Source organism: Tamandua tetradactyla, chromosome 9 (assembly GCF_023851605.1).
Source record: "Tamandua tetradactyla isolate mTamTet1 chromosome 9, mTamTet1.pri, whole genome shotgun sequence".
Taxonomy (NCBI): Eukaryota; Metazoa; Chordata; class Mammalia; order Pilosa; family Myrmecophagidae; genus Tamandua; species Tamandua tetradactyla.
The window spans coordinates 61,655,376-61,676,989 of NC_135335.1; the positions used below are offsets into that span (position 1 = coordinate 61,655,376).

At 35.6% G+C, this 21,614-nt stretch overlaps 1 long non-coding RNA gene across 3 annotated transcripts in view; it reads right to left on the bottom strand.

Annotated features, from left to right (window-relative positions):
• Positions 1–820: 820 nt before the first annotated feature.
• The window catches only part of LOC143647165 (uncharacterized), a 103,342-nt gene continuing 82,548 nt past the window's right edge, over positions 821–21,614 (bottom strand). For all 3 annotated transcript variants that reach the window (XR_013157889.1, XR_013157888.1, XR_013157887.1), the window contains one exon: positions 821–4,029. This is a non-coding gene — a long non-coding RNA (uncharacterized LOC143647165). The remainder of the gene's footprint in view (positions 4,030–21,614) is intronic.

Consider the following 21,614-nt stretch of genomic DNA (forward strand, 5'->3'; position numbering starts at 1 on the left):
ACTTCCTCCCAAATCTCTATCAAACCTGTGTGCCTATAACTAGAATTGTGATACATACCATTTCATGATCGAATTCATGGCAGGGTAAATGATTAGTCATTAGAACAATCAGAACATTTCCTAAGAAGCAATGTTTTTATTCATCTCAACTCCTTAAATGTCTTGCAACTAGATACCAGTAAATAGATAGCTCATTGTTACAGTTCTACAAATTATTAAAATTGAAAAACTCACAATAAAGTGCTCAGAAGCTGTTTTAAAAGTGTGCTTTAGGTAAAGCAACACTCAGACTAAATTCAGAGTACAGATCTGAAAAGAAAATGTCTTTTCTGCATGAACTTAAATGGCAAAGTTACAGGAAAGAGACAAGATTTCAAGATTTCAAATGTTGCCAATCACTGTTTAACTTTCATCGTGATTTGAGTTTTACTGAACTCCTTCCTTGCCATCACCTAGGCAAATTAAACTAATGCACATGCAAAATTTACAGAAGAATTGTGACGGAATATATATTAAATAGTAAGTGGCCCTGGAGTATAACAGACAGGTTTCTCAAAACATGGTAGAATATACATAAATCATAAATGTGTGGTGATAGCTTTGTACACACATGCAAAAATGTCTTTTAGGGGACCAAAGAGCTGACTTTTGGGGTTTTGAATTATGTCTCCTGTAAAACATATGTCTGGTCCTGTATGTGTGATTATATTTTTGACATAACTATCAGTGAATTAAATATTCCTTTTTTCTTTGATCCCATCCTGGGAAATGATCAGGGAGTCTATAATATTTGTGCTGTTGAATATATATATATATATATATATATATATGGAGGGAAAGAGAAAAAAAGATATTAACACAGACACAATTGAATTTCTATTTCTTTCCATTGTAAAGCTAATATAATGACTATAGGAAATCTGTTCAAGTGACGTGAATGAACACTTGCATACTTGTATAGTTTCTTCCATATCAATTTTAAGATCTCTGATTATCTATAAACCATAAAACACTATGGCAGGCCATAATTTTAAATCCAAATTCCACAATGCCATTAAAAATTATGTAGTGAGTGTCCTTTATTCACCTTTACATTATTCTTATGAATATTAAACAACTTATTGTTTAATAACTTGTCTATCTAGAAAAGAGCTTTGGAATCTATTCAGTTGCAAATTGTTGTGAGGGAGACTAATTTTTATTTACAAATGGGTTCAGGGATATTATGTAAATTGCTTAGATACTTTTTAATTTGAAAGAAAAAAACAAGTAACAAAATATCAGGTTGTGGCTAAGTTGAAGGGCTCTAGCAAACGTTGACTGTTTTATTTTGAACTATTTTAATAGATTTTTAATGTGGTTTAGTCCATTTGTGTTTGGCTGAGTGTTTTGTTGGAGTTTTAATGTTTTTGTAGTTGTGGATTCAAAAAAAGAGGAAAAAGAAACCACTCTTATATTCCATTATTGGGGACTGAATCCTGGCCCACAAAAGGTATGTTCATGTCCCACCCCCTGGTCCTGTGGCTGTGAAGTTCTTTGTAAAGAGGTTCTTTGAAGATGCTTCTAGTTAAGGTGTGCCCAAACTGATCAAGGGTGGGCCTTAATCTAATAGCATTTAAGTTCTTAAAAGCAAAGGAAAACAGACAGGGAAGAGAAGCCACAATGGTGCAGCAAGAAACTAGAAATCAACAGAACTGGAAGAACAAGAGAAAATGCTGCATGTGCACTACCGTGTGATGGAAAAGCCAAGGAACCCTACAGAGTGTCACCCAGCCAGAAGATATCAATTTCAGGAGGAAGAAAGCCTTCTAGGCTCTGAAACCAGGAACCAATAAATTATTCTTATTAAGGCAACCCATTGCATAGCATTTGCTTTTGCAGCCTGTAAACTAATGAGTATTTTATCTCATTACCTCACTCTTATGCAAATACTGAGGAGTACAGAGGAGAATTTGGTCAAATATTGCTTTGCAATCATATCCAAATTTCAAATATTGTAGTAGCACTCTTGTGGCTATGTACTATACAATTGACTTTCTGTTGGTGTAACATATAATGCATCCCTTTTGTGTGTATTAACATTAAAGAACATCCTGACCAGCAGAGATTGAAAAAGATAGGTGTGTTTTGTTTTATTTTGTATTGATTTTATGTGGAGAATAAGTTAACACCAAATTGTTCCTAGAAAGAATTTTCAATGTTTCCTAGGAAATCCCATGGAATTAGAAATTAAAAATGCTTTAAAATAGACCAATTTGGGATTGCTTCTGCAATGTATCATATAGCCATAGGTTGTTAGTGTACGAACAATCTTGAGAATGATGATTGCTAAGGGGTTGGGATATGTTTAGAATAATCACAGGTGGCCATTGGTCTAAAGTGACAATGACTAGAGAAAGTGCATTACAACGCAGTTGTTCTTCATAATTCTTCCAGATATTTCACATATGCTATGGCTGTGCAAATTAGGTTTCTGTTCCCTTCTCTGTTGAACTGTTATGGTGAATGTAAAAACAATAGGCTTCAACAGAGGAAAACAGCAAATACGTTTTTATTTTAATTTGGAATTTATTGCTTCAGCTATGTTGACCCATTGTGATTGCATATGTAAAACATTGTCCTAATCATGGCTCACGTAATGCAGAGCTCAGTGGTAAAGAAAGTGTAGTAACCATCCCTCACACAATTTTTTATTTTTCCCAAATGACTTGACGCCATGCCCAGGTATTTAAGAAGAGAAAGAGTGCTGATTAAATCTAGTTGTCTGTATTTACTGGCATAATCTGACCAGTGGGCTAGAGACATTGCAGATACAGAAAGACCAGTTTCTGACCTAGACCAACTGTTGAAAGGTTAAACTATCCCGGTGACATATCTAGAGAAATCCTGGACTCATTCTGCCATTTTGGAACTTCATCAAGAGTGTGTGTTTCCAGATGTTGTGAAAACTTGTTGGAAAGATTAGGTGGGTGAATAACAGTATGATTTTGGTAAAACTATGGGTTGCCCAGTCTGCCAGTTCATGACCTAAGTCACATCTTTTAACTGTGCTACAGCTACCTGCCATAATCAAGCCCAAATGTCTGCTGAAATGGCCCCTATATCTGACTCATGGACCCAAATCCACAATGCAGTTACAGAATGTACTTTTGGTTAGAAAGTTGGAGTCTAGCACTAAAAGAATGATTTGTATGTAAGTTAGGACCTTTATACTATAGTTCAGGCATTGAATACATAGTGAAATACAGAGCTCTTTAGAATCTTTCTCTTTCCCTGTATACTCTCTTTATACCCCATAGTAATGATTCTGGTACTCCTTCATCAAAACCCCCTGACATTATACTAGAATAAAGAAATCCATATAAACAGAGAGTATATTACAGGCTTACCAGAGACTGGAGGGATGAGGGGAAGGGGGAATTATTGCTTGATAGGTGCAGAGTTTTTTGTTCGGAATAATGAAAAATTGGGGTAATGGATGGTAGCATAACATTGTGAATGTAATCACTACCACTGAAATGCGTATGTGAATGTGGTTTAAATGTGAAATTTTGAGTTGCATACATGTGTTCATACAGTTAACAAAAAACTGATAATTTTTTTTCTGCAATCCTGTTCTGTATAAATTTATCCTACTAATTAGCACTTTTTTTTCCCATTATTTATCTCACATGCCCCAGAGACTGTTGTGAAAGAGGGAAGTATGTCTTTGTGGATTGCATAAGATAAGAAATGAGTAAGCCAACCCAGTGTACTTATTAGTGAGGAAGAGAGATGAAAACTCTGAAAGATTCTTAAAATAATAATTTTGTCACAAATATTTTCATGAATGATTACATATTTAAAGTGTGTTACTCACAAACATATAAATTTCTGAATTTCAATATTGTGTTGAAGGTAAAGGAACAATATAATGTCTCAAAGAGGCGATAATGTTACCGATTTCTTAGAACTACCACATTTTATGTAATCAGGAAAATGCAGCTACCATGAAGTAGAGAAAATGTGCAAACCATCCCTCTTGGCAATCTGGAAGACAAAAGGGAGCAAATTGCAAATTTATTGAATATTAAGGCACAAACATTGCTAGTTATTATTCCTCAGGCTGAATAGTTTAATCAAAAATTCTACAAAAAATACATATATCCAAATGAATAATATATTGGATCATGGCTAAATCCAATGTTCCAAAGGAGAGCAGCTGACTGAGAGACTTAAAACACAGTTTTTACAAAATATTTTGTCACTTGGTCAATGAACCAAATCAGTTAGTCTAATGGATTCAATAATCTTAAGAGGGATTAATTAAGTAGGTAACTATTCATTATGAATTTAGAAATTTAACAATGACAAATTATTTTGGTAGCATTTTAATAGTGGTTGACAATTTGTAATAAATTCTCATAGAATTTATTATAGGAACATTAATCATGCACAGCTGTTTTACTCTTCATAGAGTGAAGAGAGTAATTCCATGTAAATTCATTCAAAAACAGTATCTCATATTCACAGGAGTGCTGATTGGATTAGGATACATTTTATAATGAGAAATATGATACTAGTTTTTCATTTGCTCCTAAATTCATTTCAAAATGATGAAACATCTTTCTTAGTGAAGCCCCAAATAAATCTCTGAAATACTAGAATGCTAATTTAAGTAGTATAGCACCAAATTTTACTTGTTATTAAATCATTCCATGCAAATTTTATTAATATGGAAGATCTCTTCGTGAATCATGAATTGGAATGTATTCCAACTTGGAGAAAGAAATGAGATTCACCCATAAGTACACAATTGCATTCTGAGGTTAATTACATGTTTGGCCCTGGGTGGGGATGAGTGGTGGGGAGTAATTCTTCTTCCTACTTAATATTCCTTCCCTAGCTCATAAACAAAGAGACTGTCACTTACCTCCCCAATTCTGGACTACTGGAAGAAACACTCTTAGCTTTCTGTCCCTTAAGCTCAGGCCTTTCTTCTGCACCTTAAATGAGGGGGCAGGTGGACAGTTTGATATGAAACTGACACACTGTGAGATTTGTTTCTCAAATGGATGGAGTTTATGTGCTTCCTGTCCAGGAAATCCTGCACTTTCTTTCAAACTTGCTGCAGTAGGGCTGATCAGTCAAGTAGGGCCACAGTTCCCTATCCACTCCCCCCTCCCTGCTGGTAACCGAACCTGTTAGGGACAAGAGCCTGTACTGGAAAAGCTGGGAAGCAGTTTTCCTGTCCTTGTCTTTTTCTCACTAGTTGTCTTCTACTATGCAGTAAGTGTCATAGAGATGTGGAATTTATAACTTTTGACCTCGAGTTTAAATGGTATCATTTTTTAGATAGTTCCATAATGAACTGGTTTTCCAAAATTAATTTGATATAGTCATAATTTTAGTTTTGAAGTTTTTTGTTTGTTTTTGTTTTTAGTAACATCAGGTTCACTTCCCCTTAAAATTCAGATAAAATTTATTCATGAATTCATCTGATCCACGTGAATTTTAATAGGCTAAAACCTTTTTTGGTTGCTAAATTACCTAATCCAGAGAATTGATAGTAGTGATTTTTATTTTGCTAAGAATATATGTAGTTATTTCCAAGTTTTCAAACATGCTGCCATGGACTTGACTATATTCGCATACAATTATTTATATTACTAAGCTTTATGTGGTTCACCTGCTTTCACATTCTCAATTTTGGTTATTTTCCTTCTTTCTCTCTCTGTCTCTCTCTCTCTTTCCCTCCCTCTTTCTCTCTTTCTCTCTCATGAAGTTTATTAGGAGTTTGATTAAATAATAGGTATATATAAACTAATATTTGTTGAGTGTGTCTATTCTAATATTTACTATTATATTTCATTCATTTCACAAATAGACCACATTAATTACTGTTTTCTTATTTCCTAAGGCAAGTTCTTCCTTTAGTTTCCATTTTTCTATAAGAATAAAAGCAGATAATACCATGCCTTTCTGATGACAAACTTCTGTGCTTAACTATGTTTAATGTGTATTTCTTTGGAAATGAAGGTTATGTAGAAATATGTCTCAACTTTCATATGGTTTAATTTTTGAGGTGTTAAAATTTTATTTTTTTCTAATTTTGTTATCACATTGTCATTTAAGGACATCAGAAAATGTGTAATGCAACTTATTACAATTTTCTTTTTTAGTCAATTACATGATCAATTTTTGTTAAAAATTAAAAATTTAATTCAAATTAATTTTTTAAAAAATTCATCATGTGTATGTATGAATGTGAATTCATAATGTTTATGTATATATATATATATTTGAATTTCAGTAAGTGTATTACTTAATTTCTACATTGTGTTTAGTTTTGTTCCTATTATATATTTTATTTACTGGTGTTTTGTACAATATTTGTAACTTTAGCAAGTCTTTCTTGTGTTCAATAACTTTTGTTTTTGTATTTACCTCTTATATTCAGGCACAAATACAAAGGAGATTTGTTTTTTTGATTTGGGAATTTTTTTTTTTTTTCCTTTTTACATGGGTAGGCTCTGGGAATCGAAACCAGGTCTCTAGAATGGCAGCCAAGAATTCTGCCTCTGCGCTGCCATTGCACCACCCTGGAGCTTTTTTTTTTTTTTTTTAACATAATTGAGAGTCTATTTCTTTAATTGGGATGCATTTTATTTTATTATTTCTATCCTGCTTTATGGTATTTTCTCTTTTAGATCATTGTTTTGTCTCTTTATTTTTCCTTTGTTTTTCCCATATGCTTGATCGGGTAGCTGTTCATTTAGTTTTTCCCCTTGTTTATTTAGAAAGGCTGCTTTATATTTGATTTCATAGTGACTATATTTTCATTCTTTGTTCTCATAATAAGCCAAACATAGCCATTCACTTGTTGGGGAAGAAGATATTCTTTGTTATCATCAAAAGACACGTTATTTATTCCACCAGGAAAGAATAATGCATTCCTAGTCCCCTGCCCCCAACACCGAAAAGGTGATAAATGTACATCAGGTTCATATTCTCCTCTTCACTGTTCTTCCCGGTTAAACTTTTGAAATCTTTTATACTGTCCCCTCCCATCCCTACACCAACGTCCCAGCGTCACTAAAAATTAAGCACTACTTAAAATTTTCCCTATTATATGCCCTGTATGTTTCAGGAAAACAAGTTGACACTTTTACTATGTTTTGCAAGGTAGTCACTGTTTTCAAATAGACATCTTTACTTATATGATCTCTCAACTCCTTCCATAATCTTTGCTATGTCAGTACCTCAAATGTAGACACCTATATCCGTTCAGGTGTTCAGACAAAATTTGGAGTCACCTTTCCATCTCTTTTCCAATATTCCACATCCAGTATGTCAGCCAATATGATTAGTTCTGCTTTAAAATCTATCCAGGTATTGACCATATGTCTCCACCTTCACTATTATCCTAGCCAGTGTTTGACCCCGTCTGTACTTCAGATGACTGTTTAGACTTATAGCACATTGGAGATGTTAGGAAAAATTGAATTTTTGTACTCAAAGATACATCAAAAAATCTATTTTTCTGAAGAAAGAACTGAACAAAAAATTGCACAAGTTTTACTTCCAGCAATGATGTAAAAAAAGGTACTGTATTCACTCTTCTTCTTCAAACAGCTAAAAATCTAAACAAAAATAAATGAATCATTTTAAGACATTGCAAAATCAAAGGCACAGACCACTGATCCCTTAAAAAAGTAGTCCCAAATAACCACCTTAAAAGAGTTTCAGCACTGGGAAAGGGAAGAAAACGAGCCTAATATTTTTGTAGATTTGAAGCGAGAGAATTCAGAGGCCAAATTGACATGACTTTTAATGCCAGAGTACGAGAGGAGTAAGTTGCAGAGAAAGTCATAACCAGAGATCTCTGGAAGGGTAGTATGATTAATTTTACATTTCAACTTAACTAAGTCATGGTACCCAGTTAATGAATCAAATACTAATCTTGAGGTTTCTTTGAGGATATTATGTAGATGTACTTAGCATCTACCATCAGTTTACTTTAAATAAAGTAGCAGATCTACAATATTGTGAGTGCCTCCTTCAATGAGTGCCTTAAGAACGAAAGAGATTTTTTTCTGACTCAAGTCTGCTACATAGATTTCTTCTTGAGTTTCCAGCCTGCTGTCCTGCCCTTTGGATTCAGGACATGTTAGGCTCCACAATTATGTGAGCCAATTCCTTAAAATAAATATATGCATATATTGTATATGTAGATGAGCATATATGCATATAAATGGATGTTTGCATGTGTACTATTTCTCTGAGGACCCTGACTGATACAGGGGGTCTCTAGGGTCTTTGAATAAGAACAGATCTGCACATTCGTATGAAGAAATTACCAACTGGGAGCAAAATAGCCATAAAAAGGGATTGGGCTGAGTAATCCCCTGGAGATGAGGCAGGACTTAGAATAGTCTTGTTCTCAGCAGAAAACAGAAAAGATTTCTTCATATACTTCATAATGGGCAAAGTCTTCACACAATTATTTGCTGAGTCTTCACCTAAAAGCTGCTCAGAACTGTCCTGGAAATTTAAAACAAACTTCAAAGATATCAAAGTGACTCCGAGAAACTTAAACAACTATCAAGAATTTCTACAATGAATGAACCATGTAGCCATATAAAGATCAAAGAGTAAACAACAGCGATAAATTAAAACCAAAGTAAGTGTAAATAAGTAAATACTAAAAGCGGAAATCAACGACATATGTCAGAAAAATAATAGAAAAAAACAGGAAATTGAAGGTCATTTTTGAAAATATCAATAAAACTGGCAAACATTTAGCCAAACTGACCAGGAAAAACAAGGGAGAATCAACAAATTATCAATACAAAGACTGTAAGAATATAAAACTCTAAAGATTACAGAAATGAAAAGAATAACAGTAATACACTGAGAAGTTTTGTAACTAAAATACAATTTAGATTAAATGGGCAAATTAATTGAAAGACATGTACTTTCAAATCTCAAGCTAAAAAACAATAGATGACAAGAATAATCATACACCTAATAAATGAATTAAATGTATAATTCAAAACCTTCCACCAAGAAACTCCAGATACATATAGCTTGCTTACGCAGTGACTTCTGCCTCTTCTATAAAAAAGAAATAATACCAAATTCTGTGTAAACTTTTCCAGAATAGAGGAGTAGAATAGAGTAGGTTAGAAAGAGTAGAAAATAAATGGAATGAAGTGGAATAAAATGAAATTGAAAAAACACTTCTTAAAGTATTCTATGAGGGTGTTTCCCTTTTCCCAAAACCAGATAAAAATACTTTAAGAACAGAAAACCACAAACCAAAGCCCACATACAAATAAGCATAAAAATCCTTAAAACATTTTATAAAATCCATTAATATATAAAATAGGATAGTCCATCATGACTAAATGTTATCCCTAAAATGCAAAAGTGGATTAAACCATATACTTCATGCAGAAAAAGGTTAAGAGAGAGAAAAGTAAACAAATAAGTAAGCACACACACCTACACACATTCAACTCAGTAGATCCAGGAAAACAATCAAAAACAGAAAATTAAATCCAGGAAAACAATCAAGAACAGAAAAAAATCAAAATCTACTCATGATAAAAACTCTGCAAATGTGGAGACAAACACACTTTCTCAACTTGATGTGTCAACTCTGTAAAATATTCAGCTAAACTCCTACCTAAATGGTAGAAGTCCAGATGCTTTTCTTCTTACGTGTGAAACAAGGTAAAGATGGTCACTTGTATATCTTATGTTTAATATTGTGCAAAAGGGTCTAGCTAAGGCAATGAGGCAAGAATGAGAATGAAATGCACACAGATCCAAAAAGAGGAATAAAGACTGTCTTTATTCAGAGATGACATGATCGTCTAGGAAGAAAATCTTCTAGTAGTTAAAAAAAAACTGCTAGAACTGAGAAGTGAGTTCAAATAGATCACAAGATACCTGGTAAATATACAAAAGCCAGTTGCATTTTTTTCTTTATTAGCATTGAACACACAGTGCAATTTTAAAATGATCTTTTCCAATATAATAAAAAAACATGAAACAATGAGAAAAAGTACACAAAATATTTTGTAGAACTATGCACTAATATCTATAATGATTTCCTGAAAAGATAAGGTAAAACCTAAATAATTGATTGGAAATCTGAAATTTTTTAAAGATGATAGCTCTCTCAAATTGAGCTATAGATATAATTCACTCACAATCACAATCACGGCAGTCTTTTCTGTGGAAATTAAAAATTGATTAGAAAATTTACATGGAAAGGCAGAGGGCTTGATATAGCCCAAACAATTAAATTTAAAAAATTAAAATTTGAAGACTTAACTGGCTTATTTCAGGACTTACACAGCTACAGTAACAAAAGAATATGGTATAGGCATAAAGATAGACATTAGATTACTGAAACATAATAAAGATTCTAAATATAGACTCATAGTATTTGAAAAAAAATTTTTAAATAGTTGCAAACACAATTTGATGGAGAAATGATAATCTTTGCAATACATGAGACTGGAATAATTGGATACTTAAACATTAAAAAACAACCTCAACTCTTATCCACACCATATGATAAAATTAATTTGAAATCAATCAAAGATATCAATATAAAAGTTAAAATTTAAAAACAAAAATATGGAGTGTGCAATATATGCTAACAATGAATAGTAGTTCACAATAAATAAGTGTTAATATATAAAATAGCATGAAATTTCCCAATCATTATGATAAATGAAAGAAGTCAGACGTAAAAGAGCATGGAATAATTATTTATGTGAATAAAGCTCTGGAAAAGGAAAATTAATTTCTGATGACATAGAGCAGATAAGTGGTTGTCTGGTGCTAGGTATAGAGGGCCTGGTGAAGCATAAAGAAGCACAGGGAAACTTTTGAGAGAAATGGAATTGTTCTGTATCTTACCTGTGATGATTTCACAGGTGTATATACCTGTCAAAACACATGAAATCTTACTAACAAATGCTTTGAATTGTACATAAATTAAATCTCAAAAATTCTATTAAAATAGATGTGTCAAAATCTTGAGGTATTAAAAAGTAAAAATTAAGAGAATATTTCTAAAATATTGCACATTTTATATATACAATCTGATCTTTTTTTTTGCATGGGCGGGCTCCAGGAATCAAACCTGGGTATCTGGCATGGCAGGTGAGAATTCTGTCACTGAGTCACCATCGCACCACCCAACAATCTTATTCTTAACTACTGATTTAATTAATTGAAGTTAATTTTTACTTTTAGTAAAAAGTCAAAAACTATTGAAAAATAAGAACACATGCATATAAACAAAAGGCAGACTATTCTGAGGGCCTATTTTCTTGATCTTTGAAATATATTACTGTGCATTTATCATGCAGCATGCCAGTGTTTACACTCACTATTCTTTCCTCTGGAATGCTTCTCCTCCCAGAAACCTGTAAACATACTCTTCAACCTGGACTTTGCTCAAACTGCTTCTTCTCTGATGTCCTCCCTCACCACTCTCTAAAAGAACATTCAGAAGCACTAACTGTACCCTTACTTTGCTTAATTTCCTTCATAGCACTCATCGACCCCTGACATGTTACATGATTTTCTAAGTTTTTTTTTTTTTTTTTAATTTCTCTCTCTCCCTCTCTCTCTCTCTCTCTCTCTCTACACTCCAAGAGAGCTGGAATTTTTTTTCTTTTTACTATTTCAGCCCCAGACAAGATTCAACATCCTTTCCTGCTGAAAACACATCAAAAGATAGGAATACAAGGGAACTTCCTTAAAATGATAGAGGGAATATATGAAAAACCCACAGCTAATATCATCCTCAATGGGGAAAAATTGAAAACTTTCCCCCTAAGATCAGGAACAAGACAAGGATGTCCACTATCACCACTATTATTCAACATTGTGTTGGAAGTTCTAGCCAGAGCAATTAGGCAAGAAAAAGAAATATAAGGCATCAAAATTGGAAAGGAAGAAGTAAAACTATCACTGTTTGCAGACGATATGATACTATATGTAGAAAACCCAGAAAAATCCACAACAAAATTACTAGAGCTAATAAATGAGTACAGCAAAGTAGCAGGCTACAAGATCAACATTAAAAAATCTGTAGCTTTTCTATACACTAGTAATGAACAAGCTGAGGCGGAAATCAAGAAACGAATCCCATTTACAATCGCAACTAAAAGAATAAAATATCTAGGAATAAATTTAACCAAAGAGATAAAAAACCTATATAAAGAAAACTACAAAAAACTGTTAAAAGAAATCACAGAAGACCTAAATAGATGGAAGGGCATACCGTGTTCATGGATTGGAAGACTAAATATAGTTAAGATGTCAATCCTACCTAAATTGATTTACAGATTCAATGCAATACCAATCAAAATCCCAACAACTTATTTTTCAGAAATAGAAAAACCAATAAGCAAATTTATCTGGAAGGGCAGGGTACCCCGAATTGCTAAAAACATCTTGAGGAAAAAAAACGAAGCTGGAGGTCTCACCCTGCCTGACTTTAAGGCATATTATGAAGCCACAGTGGTCAAAACAGCATGGTATTGGCATAAAGATAGATATATCGACCAATGGAATCAAATAGAGTGCTCAGATATAGACCCTCTCATCTATGGACATTTGATCTTTGATAAGGCAGTCAAGCCAACTCACCTGGGACAGAACAGTCTCTTCAATAAATGGTGCCTAGAGAACTGGATATCCATATGCAAAAGAATGAAAGAAGACCCATCTCTCACACCCTATACAAAAGTTAACTCAAAATGGATCAAAGATCTAAACATTAGGTCTAAGACCATAAAACAGTTAGAGGAAAATGTTGGGAGATATCTTATGGATCTTACAACTGGAGGTGGTTTTATGGACCTTAAACCTAAAGCAAGAACAATGAAGAAGGAACTAAATAAATGGGAGCTCCTCAAAATTAAACACTTTTGTGCATCAAAGAACTTCATCAAGAAAGTAGAAAGACAGCCTACACAATGGGAGACAATATTTGGAAACGACATATCAGATAAAGGTCTAGTATCCAGAATTTATAAAGAGATTATTCAACTCAACAACAAAAAGACAGCCAACCCAATTACAAAATGGGAAAAAGACTTAAACAGACACCTACCAGAAGAAGAAATACGGATGGCCAAGAGGCACATGAAGAGATGCTCAATGTCCCTGGCCATTAGAGAAATGCAAATCAAAACCACAATGAGATATCATCTCACACCCACCAGAATGACCATTATCAACAAAACAGAAAATGACAAGTGCTGGAGAGGATGCGGAGAAAGAGGCACACTTATCCACTGTTGGTGGGAATGTCAAAGGGTGCAACCACTGTGGAAGGCAGTTTGGCGGTTCCTCAAAAAGCTGAATATAGAATTGCCATACGACCCAGCAATACCATTGCTAGGTATCTACTCAAAGGACTTAAGGGCAAAGACACAAATGGACATTTGCACACCAATGTTTATAGCAGCATTATTTACAATTGCAAAGAGATGGAAACAGCCAAAATCTCCATCAACAGAAGAGTGGCTAAACAAACTGTGGTATATACATACGATGGAATATTATGCAGCTTTAAGACAAGATAAACTTATGAACCATGTAATAACATGGATGGACCTAGAGAATATTATGCTGAGTGAATCCAGCCAAAAACTAAAGGACAAATACTGTATGGTCCCACTGATGTGAACGGACATTCGAGAATAAACTTGAAATATGTCATTGGTAACAGAGTTCAGCAGGAGTTAGAAACAGGGTAAGACAATGGGTAATTGAAGCTGAAGGGATACAGACTGTGTAACAGGACTAGATACAAAAACTCAAAAATGGACAGCACAATAATACCTAATTGTAAAGTAATCATGTTAAAATACTGAATGAAGCTGCATCTGAGCTATAGGGTTTTTTTTGTTTTTGTTTGCTTGTTGGTTTGTTTGTTGTTGTTGTTTTTTACTATTACTACTACTTTTATTTCTTTTCTTTATATTAACATTTTATATCTTTTTCTGTTGTGTTGCTAGTTCCTCTAAACCGATGCAAATGTACTAAGAAACAATGATCATGCATCTATGTGATGATGTTAAGAATTACTGAGTGCATATGTAGAATGGTATGATTTCTAAATGTTGTGTTAATTTCTTTTTTTTTTCTTTCCGTTAATAAAAAAATAAAAAAAAAAAAGCATAGTAAATATTTAAGTACTTAAGAGTGAATACACTGTTTATTTTCTCCCTGTTTTTCCTTTTCTTTTTTCCTTTTCATTATTGTCGCCCAATTAGAAACGTTTTGGAATCATTTTTTGTTTGATTGGATATTCTTCATATAATACAGAGATAGATGAATGCTGAATTTGCTTATTTGTGCATTTGGCAGTCAGGGGTCTCGATAAAAACAGAACCAACAAGAGAGATCTGTAAACATGAGATTTATAAAAGTCTCTCATGCAACCGTAGGAATGAAAGAGTCCAAAATCTGTAGGGCAGGCTGTGAAGCTGGCAGTTCCCATGAAGTGCCCTTATAAACTCCACAGGAGAGGTTCATTGGCTGAAGAAGCACTGAGAGAGTCTCTGTTCTCCTTTAAAAGCCTTTAACTAATTAAATTATCTCATTGTGGGAAATTTGCCTTTGTTGATCGCAGATATAATCAGCCACAGATGCAATCAACTGACTGATGATTTAATACACCAGACCTCTGGTTTATCAACCAGCCATGAAATACCCTTGCAACCATGGCCAGGCCAGTGCTTATCTGACAAGACAACTGGAACTCATCACTTGGCTAAGTTGACACCAAAACCTAAACCACCACAATCCACCCCTTATCAACTTGCAGTTATGTGTCTCACCTAGAAACACGCTTAATCTCTAAATACAACACAATAACAGACATAAATTTTACCTAACAATGCTCAATTGTCCTGTGTACAACTGGAAACACACTACACCTCTCCAGAATAGGGTGCAAGTCCTTAGGTAACATTCACTGTTAATGTCATATCCTATGACTTAAATACTACAAAATGAACAATACAACTTATGTCATATGACAAGAGAAAAAGAAGATATTTCCTTATGGACAAATGCAAGATTCTCATGACAAATTGGAGGAAATAGTCATACAATCAACAGTCCTTATTTCTATAATGGTCATGTGGTCATATTTATCACTACCTTCCTCTACTATCCATTCCATGTTTCCTTTACCTTCAGCAAGCACTTCAGATGAATGTGATTTTTTTGCGAGGTAAGGTGACCAAAGCCTTCATTACTGAAGTTCTGGGCCATTGATAGTCCTGCCTGGATTGTATTGTTGCAATGTTCCATTGACTTTAATCACAGGGCATGATAATAGTAAGAGATGCCCTAGGGGATCTCCTGTATTCCAGGAAAACTCTTCTTTATCCCCATTGTGTAGTTACAGTCTATTTCCATTTTATAGTCAGAATCAATATCCCCAGGCAGAATAGTAATCCCCCTTCATGCCTGTTGATTCAGTGGCATAAGAAGCCCAAAGCGGCCAGGTGGCAGTCTTAATTTCCAGTTCAATGGAATCATTGTTCTGTCTCCTGGAAGGAGCACTCCTTTTGGGACTAAAACCTACAGACCAGCAGAGCTTAAGGTTTCAGAGATAGGAATAAAAAACTTTCCTGGTGGAACACTAAGTGTGATACTGAGTTGTACCACTCCCATTTCTACTCCTTGATTTCTGGACTGGTGACTCCTGACTGTTGGAGAAACAGCACCATAGAATTGACACTGATTCAGAACATACACAGCTTCCTGGAGAACACTGCCTCAGCTCTGCAAGGTATAGCTACCTAGTTGGCACCATAATTGGGTTTTCAAATGGCTATTCCACCAGTCTATCAATCCAGCTGCCTCTGGATGCTGGGGAAATATGGTAAGACCAGAGAATTCCATGAGCATGTGCCCATTCCCAAAATTCATTTGCTGTGAAATGGATTCCTTCATCAGAAGCACTACTGTGTAGAAAACCATGATAGTGGACAAGGCATTCTGTAAGTCCATGGATGTTAGTTTTTGTGGAACCATTCTGTGCAGGGAATGCAAATCCATATCCAGTTAAAACGAATCACTGCCGCTTCCATGTCGGAAATGGTCTAATGTAATCAACCTGTCACCAGGTAGCAGGCTGAGCACCTTGGGAATTGGTGCCATATTGGGAACTGTGTGTGGGTCTCCACTGCTAGCAAATTAGGCACTCAACAGTGGATGCAACCAGGTCAGCCTTGCTGAGTGAAAGTCCATGTTGCTGTGCCTGTGAATAACATCCATCCCTACCACCATACTCACTTTGTTCATGAACCCATTGGGAAATGGCAAGAGAGGCTTAAGAAAGAGGATGACTTGTATCCAGAGGGCAGGTCATCTTATCAATTTGATTATTAAAACCATCCTCTGCTGAAGTCACCTATTGGTGAGCATTCACATGGGACACAGATATCGTCATGTTCTTTCTCCACTCAGAAAGGCCTATCCACATATCTATTTCCCACACATTTTTGGCACCAATTTTCTAATCATGCTCCTTCTAAGTCTGTGACAATACAGCCAAACCATTAGCAACAGCCCAGGAGTCAGTATACAAACACACCTCTGGCCAGTTCTCTTCCAAACAAAATGAACAACCAGGTGCATTGTTTGAAGTTCTGACCACTGGGAAGATTTTCCCTCACCACTCTTCTTTAAGGACAAGCCAGAATGGGGTTGCAATACTGCAGCTCTCAACTTCTGGGTGGTCCCTGCATATCATGCACAACCACCTATAAACGAGGCCTGACTGTAAGGAACTCTCCAAGAAGCCATAACTCTGGTTTGGGAAGGGAAGGTAATGTGGCAAGTGTAGGGACTATGGGCATTTGTGCTACTTCCTCATGTGATTTTACTTGTGCCTTCAGGACCTGTTCGAGTCTTATCTCTAATATACCATTTCTACTTTATGATAGAGTGTTGTGCGTGCCCAATTTTATGGCTTGACGGGTCAGACAATACCCAGCTCATGACAGGCAACTTAGGTCTCATGTTAAACCTGGTGGCACATGGTTAAACATTTAGTCTCTACTAAATCTCAATAGCAGGCTAAAAGCTGTTACTCAAAAGGTGGGTAGTTATTTACAGCAGATGATAAAACTTTGTTCTAAAATCCTAAGGGTCTGCATTGTGATTTTCCTATAAGGACCTGTCAAAGGCTCCAGACAGCATCTCTATTTGCCACTGACACTCCAAGGACCATTGGATCTGCTGGATCACATGGTCCAAGTGGCAGGATAGCTTGCACAGCAGCCTGGAACTTTTGCAGAGCATCCTTTTGTTCTGGTTCCTATTTGAAACTAAAAGCTTTACTGGTCACTGGGTAAATGGGCTAGATGAGCAAGCCCAAATGAGGAATATGTCGTCTCCAAAATCAAAAGAAGCAAACTAGGTGTTGTGCCTGTTTTTCACTCAAAGGAAGGGCCAGATTCAATAACTTATCCTTCACAATATGTCCCACAACACTGGACACCTAGAAATTTCACAGAGGTGGATGACCCCTGTATTTTTGTTAGATTTATTTCCCATCCCCTGACCAATAAGACTACAGTAATTGCTACTCCTTACTCACTAGTTCCAATCAGCATGATATTATAATATAATGCAGCAGTGTGATGTCCTATGGGAGGAATGATCAGGGTCCCTGTGAACAAGATTGTGACTATAGGGTTGGAGAGTTGATATACCCCTGAGGCCAAACAGTGAAGGTAAACCACTGGCCTTACCAGGTGATTGCAAACTGTTTCTGGTGGTCCTGACTGTATTCTCAAAAAAAATACTTTTTTATTGAGAAAAAAATATTTGCCAGATTAGCTACATATCAGGCAGCGGGGGATGTACTGATTGCTCGAGTAATGATACCACATCTGGAACTGCAGCTGCAATTGGAGTCACCACCTGGTGAAGTTTATGATAATCCACTGTCATCCTCCAAGTTCCATCTGTTTTCTGCACAGGCCAAATAGGAGAGTTGAATGGGGATATAGTGGAAATCACCATCCCTGCATCCTTCAAGTCCTTAAGAGTGGCACTGATCTCTGCAATCTCTCCAGGAATCCAGTATTGCCTCTGATTCACTATTTTGCTGGGTAGGGGCAGTTCTAGTGGCTTCCACTTGGCCTTTCCTACCATCTTAGCTCTCATTCCGTGAGTCAGAAAACCAATGTGGGAATTCTGCCAGTTGCTGAGTATGTTGATTCCAATCTGAAACCTGGGAAATGATCACAGAATGGGTCCAGAGACCCATTGGGCCCATTGTGAGATATACCTGAGCTAAAACTCCACTGATCACATGGCCTCCACCAGCCCCTATTCTGACTGGTGGACAGAGTAATATTTTGTGTCTTCTGGAATTAGTGTCACCTCTGAGCCAGTATCTAATAATTCCTGAAATATCTGATCATTTCCTTTTCTCCAGTGCACAGTCATCGGGTAAATTTCCTTAGGTCTCCATGGGGAAGGCTGGAAATAAGGTTAACATTGTAAATTTTGAGCAGTGTAAAAGGGCCTGATTCCAAGCATACACAGCCTTCCCTTCAATTGAGGGGCTCCAGGTCTGTAAACTGTCTTAACTCTGGAAATTGATTAAGGGGCCATGACTCTCTGTTTTTCTAATTCAAGTTATACTTCTGTTCACTTGACCTAGAATTCTGCTTATACAGCTCAAACAAGAATTCAGTAGCCTTCCCATTTTTCTTTTACTTCTTGGTACTCCACGATCTATTAGCCAACACCACAAGTCTCTGAAAGTTAGATTATTTTGACCGCTGCTTTGAATCTGTTGCCCATTATGGTGGCCATGCCCACCTTGTCTATGGTGATTAACTTCCTCCACACAGCTTCTGCCAACTTGAGATCTGATCATCCATATTGTGTTTAAGGATCCCAGCTCAGTGACAGCAGTTTCTACAGTAATATCTGACTTACAGAGAAGGGCAACTACAGGAATGATAGAGCTAGTGCCATGAACTTATTTCACAAGGTTCTGGTGAAAGTTGTGCCCTCTATACATTCCTTGGGTATATGAGTAGGTCTTCCATGATAAATCCATTCTAACATTCCATTTCTCTAACCCTCTGCATCACTTCATCTACACTATATCAGAGCAGTTCAGGCATTTTGACCTCAGCTAACATCAGCCACCTTTTGATTCATGTTTCAGCAAACCATCCAAACAAACTGTCAATGCCCTTTGTAATCACTTGAGCTGCAACACTGAATGCAGAATCTCTGCTTACTGAGCCCATATCAATAAATTCAGTCTGATCAGGATTCTCCTCAGAATCCTCTGAGGAGACTGGAATCTGAGAAGTTGTTTCCTTCAAGGTAGGCCATTACAAGTTTATTTAGCAAATTTGAGCCTTTTCAGTTCATCCCTTTCCCTCATCACTGTATTCAGTTTATCTAACAACAAACAGCCAACACCATTATACTGCTTAATTCAACAAAAGTCCATAAAGATGTCAAAAACACTTTCACCCAGAGTTTTACCTTGTATAAGCAAAAAAATTTAGCAGAATCTAATGGTGATGAACTCCACAGAAGAGGCTCATGGCTGAAGATGCAGAGAAAGTATCTCTCTTATTCTTTAAAAGCTTTGTGCTGATTGGATTATCTGACTGTGGGAGTCCTGCCGAGGTTGATCCTAGATATAATCAGGGACAAATGGAATCAACTGACTGATGATTTAATACACCAGACTTCTGGTTTATCAATCAGTCACAAAATATCCTTGCAGCAATGGTGAGGCCAGGGCTTGCCTGACCAAACAGCTGGGCCTCATCACTTGGACAGGTTGACACCAGAACCTCACCATCACAGTGCATAACCTTGACTAATTTGCTTTTAACCTTCATATGTCAATTATATTTCTTTGGGTTTAAGATTCTTGAGTTACACTCCTTTTTTTCTCAATTGACTGTAGACCTTATTCCACTGTATTCTACTTTCCAGGGATAAAGGCACAAAGTATAATTCCAGTTTAAAATTTTATGTTTGTAAATTTTTATTTCATCTTGGAAACCTATAAAATATTGCCTTAATTCTAATAGTTCAGAATGGGGAAAATAGACATTTTCTTAATATTCAAGAATTTCAAGTACCAAATTTATTATGTCAGTTTATTCTATGAATTTGATTCATTGCCTCTTCTTTTAGCTTATAGTTAAATAAAATAGTGCAAGAAGAATAGTAACAACTTGGAAAATCCTTCAGTCAGGAAAGGTGCATTAGAGGTGAGCTGAGAAGCTTCACGCATTTGACACTTTGATTTTATTATTCCAGCAGTTACACATGGGGAAGGGAGACCATCAAAGTTGGTGCAATATTTTCAAAGATTTAATAAGCAAATTGGATAATTGTACTGGTTTGAGGCTATTTGTACCCTAGAAAAACACATTCATAAATGTAATCCATCATTGTTGGTGTTGCAAATAAGATATCTTCAAGATGTTATATCATTTAACATGCGGCCCCATCAGGATGGGTCTTAATCTTATTACTGGAGGCCTTTATAAGTACAAAGAGGATATCATAGGAAGCATACAGCTTAAACTCAATGGATCACAAAACCTAGAACCCAGAAGAGAAAGGAGAGGCCACCATTGCCATTGTCATGTGACAGAGAAGTCCAGGACTGAGGATTGCAGGCAGTCATCCCCAGAATGGCAGGCTTCATGAAGAAAGCATTGTCTTGAGGATATCTTGATTTGGGCTTTTTCTAGCCTCAAAATCATAAGCTAATAAATTCTTAAGCCAACCCATTGCATGGTATTTGTTTGAGTAGCCTAGGAAACTAAAACAGTGTTTGAGAGAATTCAACTGTCCATGGCAAATAGTTGCTATATCTGAAATCTGTTTTCTTTCTTTGCAGGGGATACAGTTCCAGACCTAGTTAAAAGCATGCCAGACTCATAAAAGAAAATATCTTACATGATTGATATTTGGTGAACATCCTGTGTGCCTGCAAAAATGAACAAAACTGTTCATATTTCATGAATATAAGTTACAATGTTCTCTTTCATTATGAAACAATAAATACACAGCTAAGCTTCCTCATAACTGACCTATTAGGGCCCTTAACTCTACTACTGGAATATAAAACCTCCCAAAAATATATTATTGTGTTATAACTGAGACTTAATATTAGCCCAAACTTGTGCTCAGTCATTCTTGCCAAATTGAAGACATTACTATAAAATTATACTCCTGATTTTAAACACAAGGTTCACAAATGACTTCATGTTCTCACATTTTGGGCTTGGCAGCAATTCCATTAAAGTAACCCTCATGTGGAGGTCAAATGCTGTTCAAATAATTTAATATCATTCTCTTTTCTTATTAGAAACTATAATTGATAAATGTTGAGATCTTCGAATGTATTATCTACTTTACATTTGTGGATCAATGAATATCTTAAATGCATAATTAGTTCTTACAGCAACAAGCATAATGCCAAATATATACTTATTTTTGGCCTAGCAACAAGCATAATGCCAAAAAATATAGACTTATTTTTGGCCCAGCAACAAGCATAATTCCAAAAATAC